This window comes from Sinocyclocheilus anshuiensis, unplaced genomic scaffold, assembly GCF_001515605.1.
Source record: "Sinocyclocheilus anshuiensis isolate Anshui unplaced genomic scaffold, SAMN03320099.WGS_v1.1 scaffold5952, whole genome shotgun sequence".
Lineage (NCBI taxonomy): Eukaryota > Metazoa > Chordata > Actinopteri > Cypriniformes > Cyprinidae > Sinocyclocheilus > Sinocyclocheilus anshuiensis.
In genome coordinates, this window is record NW_015548600.1 from 8,359 (window position 1) to 20,858 (window position 12,500).

The 12,500-nt window shown below is 36.3% G+C and overlaps 1 pseudogene; it reads right to left on the minus strand.

Annotated features, from left to right (window-relative positions):
* Window positions 1-11,625, minus strand: part of LOC107656834 (uncharacterized) — a 13,274-nt pseudogene extending 1,649 nt beyond the window's left edge.
* Window positions 11,626-12,500: the final 875 nt, after the last annotated feature.

Genomic DNA, 12,500 nt, shown 5'->3' on the forward strand with positions numbered 1-12,500 from the left:
GCAGTCACTTAAGTGAGCCTAAACCTGCAGTTTAATAATCAGAACATAAATAATTTCTGTAAAAATAAAAAAACTTTTTTTGAAATAAATAAAAAATTCAGTCATTAAACCTGCAGCTCGACAAGGTTTTTGGAGACATGCTCACTTTCTGCACATTTATCTTTCAGTCCAAGTTATGATGCAGGAATGTGAGCATGTTCACCTTTCCTGGATTAAGTCTAGAGCGGTGAGGTACGAGGATGTGTCCACTAGAACTGAACACCTTCTCTGAGGGCACACTGGTGGCTGGGATGCAGAGAAATTTTCTTGCTACCTTGCCAAGGAGAGGTAACTCTTGAACATGAGCCTTCCACCATGCCAGTGGGTCAGCATCAGAGGATATGGGAGGCTGAGTCAAATACAATTTAACCTCCATTGTCACTTTTTCTTTTAAGGGGACATCTTCTCTTTCTTTGACCACTTGTTGTTTTGCTGATGTAATTTTTTGAGCAAGCAAGACAGAGATTTGTCTTTTTCTTTGTACCAGCAGAAGGGACAGTGGTGGTGGAAGTGCGGCTTCCTTGCTCTTGATCAGCAGTGGAGGCAGGTAATTATTGAGGTGGCAGTGATGTAATTTCTTCCAGTTTCACAGCTTCCTCTTCAGTGAACCTGATGGTGTAATCCTTGTTTTGAGAAAAGTTGCCCTTGAAACGGGGATCAACGAAGCAAGCAATGTCAATCACCTTACTAACTTTCTGAGAGGAGTAACGGTGTTGCAGATCATCCATCAATACCTTTTTCATTTGTTTTGTTAGGGCATCATCTTCCTTTTTTTCATTCAGTATGCCAGTGATGTGCTCCATTGCAGGCTTCAAAGATGACAGGGTGGTCTTTGTTTCAGAACCCAGGAGATCTGTGAAGTCATTTAGAGGCCCCAGAAGTCGGCAGACCGTCTCCAAAGTGTAAACGTCACTGTCTTTTGGCATTAGATGCCATGAGCTTCTATCTGCTGCGAGCACTGCACAACAAGCCTGCTGCTGTTCCAGAAATCTCTCAATCATTTTGAAAGTGGACCCCCAACTTGTCGCTACATCATGAATGAGTGATTTTTCAGGAATGTTCAGGATTGCCTGATTCTTCTTCAATTCTCTCTTTTTTTTCCAGCTGCGAGAGAATCCCTGTTAATTTTAACCTAAATCTGTAATTACATTTATTTAATTTTATTTTAACTTTTAATTACTGTACTCTTGCAAAAATGTGTGTGTTTTGGTTATATACTGAATTAAAGATGTCAAACAATGAATTGCATGATTTAATTTATTTATTTTATGTAAAAACATATACTACTGCTAAGATTATCATCAAAATAATGCTCTAAAATCGATTATTGTTATTTCAGTGTTGATGCACATATACACAAGGAGAGAGCGTGAGTGTGTTATACACACACACAGTCTCTCTCCATACACATCTCAAACAGTGGCAAAGACACCTGAGAGCCAGCAGTTTATTAAATGTCGTGATTTTGAACAGATGTACACAATGGCGGAAGACTTAAAAGTATAGACGTGATTCCAATTTAATTATTGTACTAAATCGCAGAAACGTAGTACTGTAGTCTGCTCTTTCCCGCTCTGGGTTTTATTACAAGGAACCAAGCAAAAGCAGAGGTGAAATGTGGAAAAGAAAAAGAAGAAAATACAGAAAACTATTTCTTAAAATATTTTAATCATTTTAAAAATATTTTAATAATTATTTAATATTGCTCATACTACTTACTTATGGATGTCAAAGCCTTCTTAAAATTTTAAGAAGCTTTCCCAGTTCACCTGAGTTCTTTCTCCATCTAGGTCTCTCTGCAGAAATTGTGAAATCTTGGAGCTTTCGGTTGCTGAGGGTTTTTTTTGCTCCTGAAATCAATAGTTTTTGTCAATATTTGTTTACCATGAGAGATCAAAACACGTTTGAACATGATTCAGTTTATTGTCGCGCTGATGTAAGTGACGTCACCGATTAACGGTACAGTTTATGTTTAACGTTAGCTTAAATAAATGAGCCAATTTCCAATCACCCATTGAAAAAATACCAGCAAAACTTTTACAGAACTGTCAAATGCTCTCATCTACACATAAAGATGTGATTAAAATCCCAAACTTTCATAAAGAGCTCAGTCTATGGAGTTAGCCTAATGTTACCTCCTCTGAAAACGGGTAAGATGCTAACGGACTGGTTCGAAGACATTAAACCGAATGAGAAGCGAGTCAATTACAAGCAAGAGAAGTGTCAGGAACAGTTGTATGTAATATTTGTGTGATTTTAGGGACTAAACTTACCGAAAGCAGTGAAAACAGCAGCGAGAGTAGAGGATTCCCTGCTTGTCAATTGTTGTGTTTGCGCCCCGTTTCCATGGCAACTCCCTCCACTTCAGTGTTTGAATGTTCAGCACGCATGCCCATTAAAACACGTCACAGTCACGCAGAATTTACATAAATAAACGTATAAAATTAGAACGTTACATAAATAACTTCAATATAATTAAATTATTATTATTAAATCATCTATTCTTTTTCTATTCTTTTGACTTTCTTTATTTTGTTTTCACGGTGTGTGTGTGTGTGTGTGTGTGTGTGTGTATGATAGATAGAGGAGTTCTATCTGTCATATGTTGCTGCCTCCATTACTGTGCTGTGCTATACATTACATTATTAATAGCCTTATAGGACAGAACAAAAACACATCGAGAAGTTGTTATATTGATGCGTAGTTAAGTTAATCTGTGCGATAGTATATTGAGCCTTTTCTTTTAACAGTTTTAAATCACAGTTATTGTGTGCCCTTGAAGAGAGTTTCATTGTTTTGACTGTCGTAACCGAACGCGAGGCGCAGTGTGAATGCTAAATGGAGGATGACTGACAGCCGCAGTGGAGAGAAGAGTTCATGTGAACTTGAATTTAATTACTTAAATATTCATCTGTACCTCACACTGAACTATGGAACAGCTTCAGAGCTATAAATATCATAAATAATTCCCTTTGAGCTAAACTGACCTGTTTCCCTTACAACAACTAGTTGTTTTCCATTTTGATTTCCTCTTGATTCTGCTTGCATCCAAATTAATTTATTAATTTTACTTGTGAAAGCCATTTGCTTTTTGAGCTTTGCATTTTTTTTTCTCACTAGAGCTTTAAATGCCTAATAAATTATTAGGCGAGCAGTTCAACTTATTTATTTCAACTTATTTCTTACTCCAAATTGGGTTGTTTTTAACCCAACTGCTGGGTAAATATAGGACAGAACCCATATGGGGTTAAACTAACCCAAGAAGCTGGGTTATTAATTTTAACCCAGCAAATGGGTTGTTTTTTCTACACAAAAATAATGGGTTAATTTGATTTCATAAATGGGTTATATTTTCAAAGGTAATTTTTTTTTTATTCCTTTTAAATTAATCTTTTAAAATTAAATATACCACATGATAAACAAACAGGTCAACATTGTATTAACATTATTTTTTTTTCAGCACATTACACTTTGTAATTACACTTGACCTCAACCAAAACTCCAAAGAACCTCAAGGTTTAGTAAAACATTTTTTAACAAATAATTCACATTATTCCTAATCCATAATTAAAACGCCCAAAAACCTCAGGTTTTTTTTACAAATAATTTACATTATTTTTAATCCATATGCACATGAAATTTAAATTCTAAATTTCTTTACCTCAAGAACAACTGTTTGTTACAAAGCAGTCTACAATATGAACCTGTTGTTTTTAGTCTACAGTATGAACACAAACTATGGAATACAACCTATTGCCAGTAAAACATTTCTACACAAAAATGTCATTGATAATCATCAGTATGTGCACATAAAGTAATACTCTTCCTCAAGCAATAAAACAGTTGTTTATACAAAAAAACAAAACAACAAAAAATCTCATGTGCAAATAAAATTCAAACTAAAATGCTACCTCGTGTACTTGAACCAGTTTGTTCAAAGATCCTCTTATCATCTACTTGCAAGAATGTAGTGCAGATTGTAAAACATTCACTGTTGGGGATTCACTTCCCTCCAACTCATAAATATGTTAAATAAACTCCCAACTATAGAAACACTGTTTTGGGTAGTTCACATCAAAAACAAAACGATTTGAAGCATACATCTACTGCCCCAATGAGAGTGCTTTGCTCCAAAGCTTCTCCTGCCAGGATGACAAATGCCTGGGAGTCAATGTGTCCATTTTCAAGTGACAGGACATAAGGGTAAGGTCTTGATGCTTCAGCCTGCTGGAGGTACTCCACCATATTTGTTCCAACCTAAAGGACAGATAATGCAAATGAATAAAGGTGAAAGAATGGGAGTGTCGGGGGTGTGGGTATGGGTGGTGGGTTGGGGAGTCAATCCAAAATGTTTATTCAATCAAGCAGTCTTTAGAAACAATAGGTCTTGTATAGCCAGAGCTTTGGATGAGGCAAAATACCTGAAAATTATTACAGCTTGATCTGGCCCACTTTAACGGAGCCACTTACTAACAGGCATGCAAAGCAAGTCAAAAGAGTTTACAATAAGGTTTCATTAGTTAACATGAACTAAGCATGAACAATACTTCTACAGCATTTATTAATAATGTTAATTTCTACATTTAGTATTATGCCCTAAAAAGGCAAAAGACCTTAACTCGCTAGAGTGTGAAACAGAAAAATTACTAAAGTTTTTTATTTGCCCAGCCAAATTAATTATAGGTAGGACACTGGAAATTTGGCAATTAGAAAAATTTGGTTTCTACAGCGACTCATTTGGCGTACATCATTCTTTCTATGAAACCTGTAAACCGCATTCACCGGTTCTAACTCTATAGCGATATCAACTCTATAGCGGTTTACCCGAGCATTGCAATTCATTCGCTTTCGCAGATGGCTTTCCAACTCATTGCGTTTGCGCGGCACATTATTCCTTCTTCAGCTTAGAGGGAGCATTGCTTAAAAGGTTCTTCACAGTGATGAACCACTTTTGGTCCCACAAAGAACCATTCAGTCAAAGGTTCTTTAAAGAACTAGCACTTTCTTACCTTTTTAAATCTGAAGAACCTTCTTTCGCCATAAAGAACCCTTTGTGAAATAGAAAGGTTCCTCAGATGTCAAAGGTTCTTTATAACTCTATCCTATTATAATTATTATTCCTTTATAACTATCTATTTATAATTTATCCAAGATACATTATAAATTAAATTACAAAGTTTTGTGGAGCATATCTATTTAACACGTTATTATATATAAGACTTAATCTTGTATACAAGCAGCAACTAGGCATCATTTAAAAACAAAAACAAAGCGCGTTTAAAGACAGCATATTATTTAAAATATTGATTTAATTTGTATTAATTATTATTATTATTATTATTGTTGTTGTTGTTGTTATTATTATTAATAATATTTGTTTAACATCATACGCGAACTGTGTGCCATTTTATCGCCAACGCCTCGAAAGTTTCCAAACCGAAAGTGAATGTGCATAAGCAGGCAGCTATAAAACTACACCAGTTTTGTGATACATGCCATAACCATATTTGGATTTCCTTTTCCTGTGGGTGCTGCTTATAAAGTCTGGCACTGGTTCCCCATTCCGTAAGTTCTGATAGGCGAAAGTTATGAGTGAAGAGGGCGATTTATTAATTATATTTATTTTTATATAGGCTAATTAATTATTATTTATAATTTCCTTATGCATTTAATAGTGTATGTTCACGATTTTGTACATAGCCTACTATTTTGTAGGCTATTTTTTTCTATTTGAATATGTTATTAATAATTTTGCTGAAAACAAAATCCACTCTCTTAACTCTAGCTATGGCAAGGCGGCTGTGTCGGATTGTGCAGTCGAGCGCAGTTGCTCTCCACCGACTGCGCTGATCAAAAGCATGATGGGAAATGACTGACTGACGACACAGCTTAGGCTAATGCTCATTGGTTCAAACAACCATGTTGCGTTCTCTTCTTAAAATTTTTTATTTTTTTTTTATCTGATTTCATGTGATTATGTGTTTAAATTATGCATGAGTATTTCACACTATAACAGTGCTATCTCTGTGTGAGATATGTGATTGTTCCCAGCCGGCACATGACATTGTTTTTAGATAATGCTTTTAAGTAGGCTAAAATATAGATTTCAGGAGGAAAACCTTGAACAGAAACAGTATTTTTTCTGTCACATGGCCTGACATCTAAATGTAAAAATGCAATACATGTAAAAATGTTTTTTTCTTTTTTTTTTCGGACCTCTGCTTGGAAGAAAATATAGAGGTCGCGCCTTGGAACTTTAATTGAATACCCCTGACTTATATAATTTGCGGTACATGTAATCCTGGGTTAATTTATTATTAATATTAGCATTTATTTACATTTATTTATTTACTTATTTTTTCCCTTGTGACAGAAGTGTTTCTATATTTTTTATATATAAAAAAATTCAGAAATGTCTGTGTCAAGAAGTTGCGTTTGATTTAATGTTATTGGTTGAAAAGTGACTTAATCCCGCCTAATGTCAAGTAGGGCAACTGTGATTGGCCACCGTAAATGTCAGTCGGGGGTGTGAGAGACGAGTTGAAAAAAGAAGTGCGTAGGTGATGTTGTCGGTATGATAACAGAAAATGCATCACTTTATTTTGTGATAAACATAGTCAGAACTGTATAGTTTAAGTGTTAACTAACATATTATTCTACTGTGAAGTCAACACGACGCCACAAAGAAGTCAACGCGACGCGATTCGGAAGAAATGCGGGTTTTATGCTTGATCGCCATTACAGTAAACGGGACTAACGTGAATCGCTGGTGAGAAACTTAAATCAAGTTTATCATTTAAATCAGCGACTGTAAGAGAGCTAGAGGTGATCAGAGTGATTGCCACAGACTGTTGTTGCATCGACTGTGAAGTACATTGAGGAAATCCAGATAGCGCTCCTAATCGCCAAGTGGTTAGGGGTTCCTCTGGCATCGCGGGAGTGTCACGGAGTTTGCCGACCGATCACCGCCTCACGTGGACTGATCTGAGTATAGTTTAAGTGTTAACTAACATATTATTCTACTGTGAAGTCAACACGACGCCACAAAGAAGTCAACGCGACGCGATTTGGAAGAAATGCGGGTTTTATGCTTGATCGCCATTACAGTAAACGGGACTAACGTGAATCGCTGGTGAGAAACTTAAATCAAGTTTATCATTTAAATCAGCGACTGTAAGAGAGCTAGAGGTGATCAGAGTGATTGCCACAGACTGTTGTTGCATCGACTGTGAAGTACATTGAGGAAATCCAGATAGCGCTCCTAATCGCCGAGTGGTTAGGGGTTCCTCTGGCATTGCGGGAGTGTCACGGAGTTTGCCGACCAGTGTTGCCAAACCCCTCCCTCAGAAAATCTCTAGAACCACCCTCAAAAGTCTCCATTTTTCACAAAAAGTCGCCAAATATGAAAACAAAGTATATACAGGTAAATTTGGTAAAGGTAAAGGAAAGTATTTATATATATATATATATACTTTACAAATGATGACAGTATAAAAAAATATAACAAAAGATTAAGTATAACAAAAAATTCTGAAGTGAAATTAGGAAATGCTTGTCAAATGCTGACTCAGCCGGCGCAGTTTCTCCAGAGCAGCTGCAGGAGCGTTGATGACGACACAGCCATTTCACGATTGGCCAGATTCACCGCATGACAACTATCACGTGTGTTTCGGGTTTTTTCTTAGTGTTTTTTAAGACGTCAAGCAGAGAGAAAAAAAAAAAATATATATATACACTTTACAAATGATAACAGTATAAAAAATATAACAAAAGATTAAATATAACAAAAAATTCTGAAGTGCAATTAGGAAATGCTTGTGATCTGCAAGCACATCAAACATGATGGAAATGATGGAACACAAAAGACATAACGTTGGGAATTTGTTTCATGTGTCACCAAAGTGCATCCCTGTCCTGCTCAAAAACAACAGATAAGAGATATTATGATTCTCCAAAAACAAAAAATGTATTCATACAAACTTATTTCAGTCAACACACTTACCTACAGTAGTAGGCTACTGCGCATGCGCAGGCTGTGTGAAGAAGCCCGTTGCTACTCGAACCTGTACAATCCGTCGATCAAACAATATAAACACAGCCAGATGTGCAATAACTGTGGGCAATTGTTTCTTCACATGTTTGTTTACTGTTCAAGCCGATCTACTGCGCATGTATGGAACACGTCCGCGGAGCGGACCATCAGCGTAAGTCAACACACTCTATTACTACAAAGCAAGTGCAAAATACTGCATCCCAGCACATGACACGATGATGCACTGTGTCTCTCTCTCAGTATCTGGTTGACATGACTGTGCATGAATTGTGGTATAACTTGTGTCCGTGGTTAAAACAAGATGTTCATTGTTGATCTTGTTTGACAAAGGTGTCATTTTTGTTTTAGATTTGTTAAAAAAGGATGGTAACTTCTATTCCTATTCTGAATTTTCAGAAATCTTTGAAGTGGATACCTCACCTAGAGTGTATGAATGGGTTATTAATTCTATTTCACCTAAACTGTTACATTCGGTTAGGGATTGTTACAGATCTTCAAAATGTGAAATGCCAAAAATTTGTATTGGAGGTCTGGAGCTTTCTAATGTTAAATGTAACAATTTCTGGATTAGAAAAATCCTTATTAAGAAGTTTAGTTGTCATCCTAAAGCATTTTATAAGTGGAAAATAAATTACCCTTTTCTTTCTACTATTAAAATATGGGCCGGTATTAACAAGTTTCTGTTACCTAACAAGATGAAAGAACTTTACTATAAGATTCTTCATATGTACTATCCCTGTAATTCTTTACTCTCAAAATTTAAGTTGGACATCTCTTCACAATGCACATTCTGTAATTCTAATTTGGAAACAATATCACACTTATTTTTTAATGCGAGTATGCAAACATGCATGAGTATGCAAGCGAGTCTAGAAACTAAGCACTTCCTGTATCTGTTTGCCTCTTTAAGAAGAATCGCTAAATGTATCCCCCAATTGCCCCAATTGTTGGATAAAAGCGTCTGCAAAATGACTAAATGTAAATGTAAATGCAAAGGATTTTTGGAAAGAAATATCTTGGCTTGTTTTCTCAGCTTACAACAAACTTTTTAGTTTTGAGGTAATTAATGCACTATTTTTAATTTGGGAATCAGGATCAAAGGAGCTGGATGATATCTTAAAACTGTTAACTCTTTTTGGCCTATTTCATCTTCACAAATGTAAAGTTACTGATTGTATGCCCAATTTTAGGATTTTTTGTATTGATTTGAAATTATTTTATGAATCTCTCTGCCCATCACTTAATAAGAAAGCTGTTAAAACTACTGTATTGATGGAAAAAATATTGACTTTGATGTAAGGGTTACCTCCTGTGTATTCTTTGAAGTTGACATTTTATGTGTAATATTCCATTTAAGTTATTTTTTATTTTAATTTATTTATGATTTATTTATTACAAAAAAAAGATGTTTAACTTTTTATTTATTTGTTTTTGTTCTGTTTATATTTCATTTTTATTATTCTTTATATATTTATTGTTTTGTATTCTGGTTGTGTATGTAATTTTTAGCAAATGGCTGCAATATAACAAAGAGTGAAAAATTTAAGGGGGTCTGAATACTTTCCGTACCCACTGTATATCTTCCCAAAAGGCACAGGCAAATTTACAATCATAAAAAAGATGTTCTGTAGTTTCAATTTGATCATCACAAAAGGAACAGTTGTTAACGTCAAGACCAAATCTACATCTCAAAAATTCTCTAGAAGGATATACTCCATTAAGAATTTTAAAATGGACTTCCTTCACTTTTGGTGCAACTGGAAATTTCAAATATTTTGTTCTTAAAATTTTAACTTAATCCTTAGAGAAATATTGGAATATTACTTTTTTTTTGAAGAAAAGGGATATAGTTCATTAACAAAAACATTCCGGATTACAGTATTGGATAAATTTATGTTAGTAATAGAAACTCCATTCACCAAAAGCTGAGGAAGACAAGGTGTTCCCGGACTCGAGAGATGAACTAATCAATTCTCTTTCCGGCTCAGACTACATTGGTTAAAGCTTATGGGGCTGTCACGTGATGAACGAGTGACTCGAAAAACCCGAAGACACGAGATATGAACTAATCAATTCTCTTTCCAGCTCAGACTACATTTGTTAAAGCTTATGGGGCTGTCACGTGATGAACAAAAGACTCGAAAAACCCGAAGACTCGAGATTAACTAATCAATTCTCTTTTCGGCTCAGACTTAATTGGTTAAAGCGTATGGGGCTGTCACGTGATGAACGAGTGACTCGAAAAACCCGTTCCATTGTAAGATTAAAATCATCCCTCCTATCCAATCCAAGCTTCCTGACTTGACTGGGATTCAGTCACCAGCCCATCCCTGATCTTTACCCATGATATATCCTTTACTCCTACAAATCTCTCTGCTGCCCTGACTATTATTTGAATCTTAATTGTTTTCTTTTCTGTTTGGGCTGTGCAATTAATTACCTCAGCTATAAATAACAAAAAATTTACTTTGCTCACAATCATAGTATCCTCTTTGATCCTACCATCCAACTCTGAATTAACCTCGATCCTATCCTCTTGCTGCACGTCTTTCACTTTCTCTTTCTCTTTTTTCCTTGCAACGACCACTTTAACAGCTTCTGCATATGTTATGTTCTCCTTAGCTTTCTCATTCTGCACTTCAATAGCTCTTTTCCTCACCTCACATCCCCCAAATGCTACACTATGACCACCTCCACAGTTGCAACACCTAATCCCTGCTCCTTCACATTTCCCATAATCATGCTCCCCCCCCCGCATCTTGCGCATCTTTTCCTGGACTTACACACCATAGCCACATGCCCATATTTTTGACAATTATAGCACCTAAAAAGGAGGAGGTACGAAAGGCCTAACAGTGTAACTAATAAATCCCAGTTTTACCTTATCCGGCAAAACATCTCCCATCAAATCTGAGCTCAACTGAAAGACTCTCCATTCTATTCCCTTCTCTAGTCATAAACAATCTCCTAGCACCAACTATTTGCCCTCCGTTTACATTGTTTTTAAGCTCTTCCATAGACACATCTAGTGGCACTCCAGTTATCACTCCACTTACCCACTGCCTCTGTCCTCCAATTTTACTACTCACCACTTCCTTCTTACATATTACTTTGATTCCCATCACTTTCCTCTTTTGTTCTTCATTGTTACAAACTATAAACAAATCTCCGTTCTGTAACACTCTTGCATGCTTAATCTCTCCAACTACTTTCTTCAAATCTTTAGTTAATGCAATTGGACTTACCTTTTGTATTCCACCTTCTGCTTTAAATTTCAAAATTACCTTTAACTCATCCAGATTTCCATTCCTTATCTCCTGTTCATTTCCACTCTCCTCCGAACTTCTTACCTCTCTTTCCTGATGTTTTTTCTTTCTTTTCTTTGTACCCACATCCTCCTTCCTATCTCTACTACCCTCTTCTTCTTCTTCTGTCCTTCCTGACTCCATTTGGTCATCCTCCTTATCTGTTTCATCGATACTATCTAGTGTCTCTGGTCCATTTCCATTACGACGACTTCTATATTTTGTCATTATTGATTCCGCTGCGTTTGCCGCCATCCGACTTACCGAGGCCTCGCTGATCCACTAACGTTATCAACAAACGCCGCGTGTAAAACGATTCAAAGAACCTATAATAGCCGCTCACTCACGCTTCCTGCTCCGGTCACATGATCCTCAGTGGAGCCCGCGATTGGTTGAGGACTTCTGCATCTCCGTGGACTGATCTGACGGGATCCTTGAACTCTTTCAAGTTCATTCAGGTGCATGTTGTTTGTTTTATTTGTGCTCTTCGAGAGCGAAGCGGCCATTTTAGGTTTCACTTGGCCTCAACGCACACCAGCGACGTTTCAGGCCTGCTACGGGGTGTGTGTGTGTGTAAGTGAGTGAGTGTGGTGGGCCCACATTAAGCTATTTTTCTATTTTTGAACCATATAGTGGTTCAATACTCTGACTCATTGAAAGTATGTCAGTAAAGGGTTACATTGGTATTTCTAACTAAATCTAAAGTTTGTTTACTTACTGTATTTATATTTTAAGTTTTCCAAAGGACACTGATATATTGGTTTACACTGATTGGTGACAAATTTGTACTTCAGAAGGGAAAAGAACTGAGGTTTAATTTGGAAGAGTGATTCAGTGAAAAAACTCTTATTTTGATATTTGTGTAAAAGTTTAACCCTTGAAGTGTGTTGTTGTGGAAAGGGGAAAAAAGTAAAAGAAGCAAGCAGCTTGTAAACGACTCCTAATTAATGCCATTAACATATAAAAGATCACCAGTCATCGTCCAAATTCTTTAATTTAGAAGAGTGAGCCGCAAGAACAGTTTACATTTACAAAAACATGCAGTACTCAGACAAGAAAAAGTGCGTACGTCTGCTCAGACCCTGACGTGATGCTAAGCACTT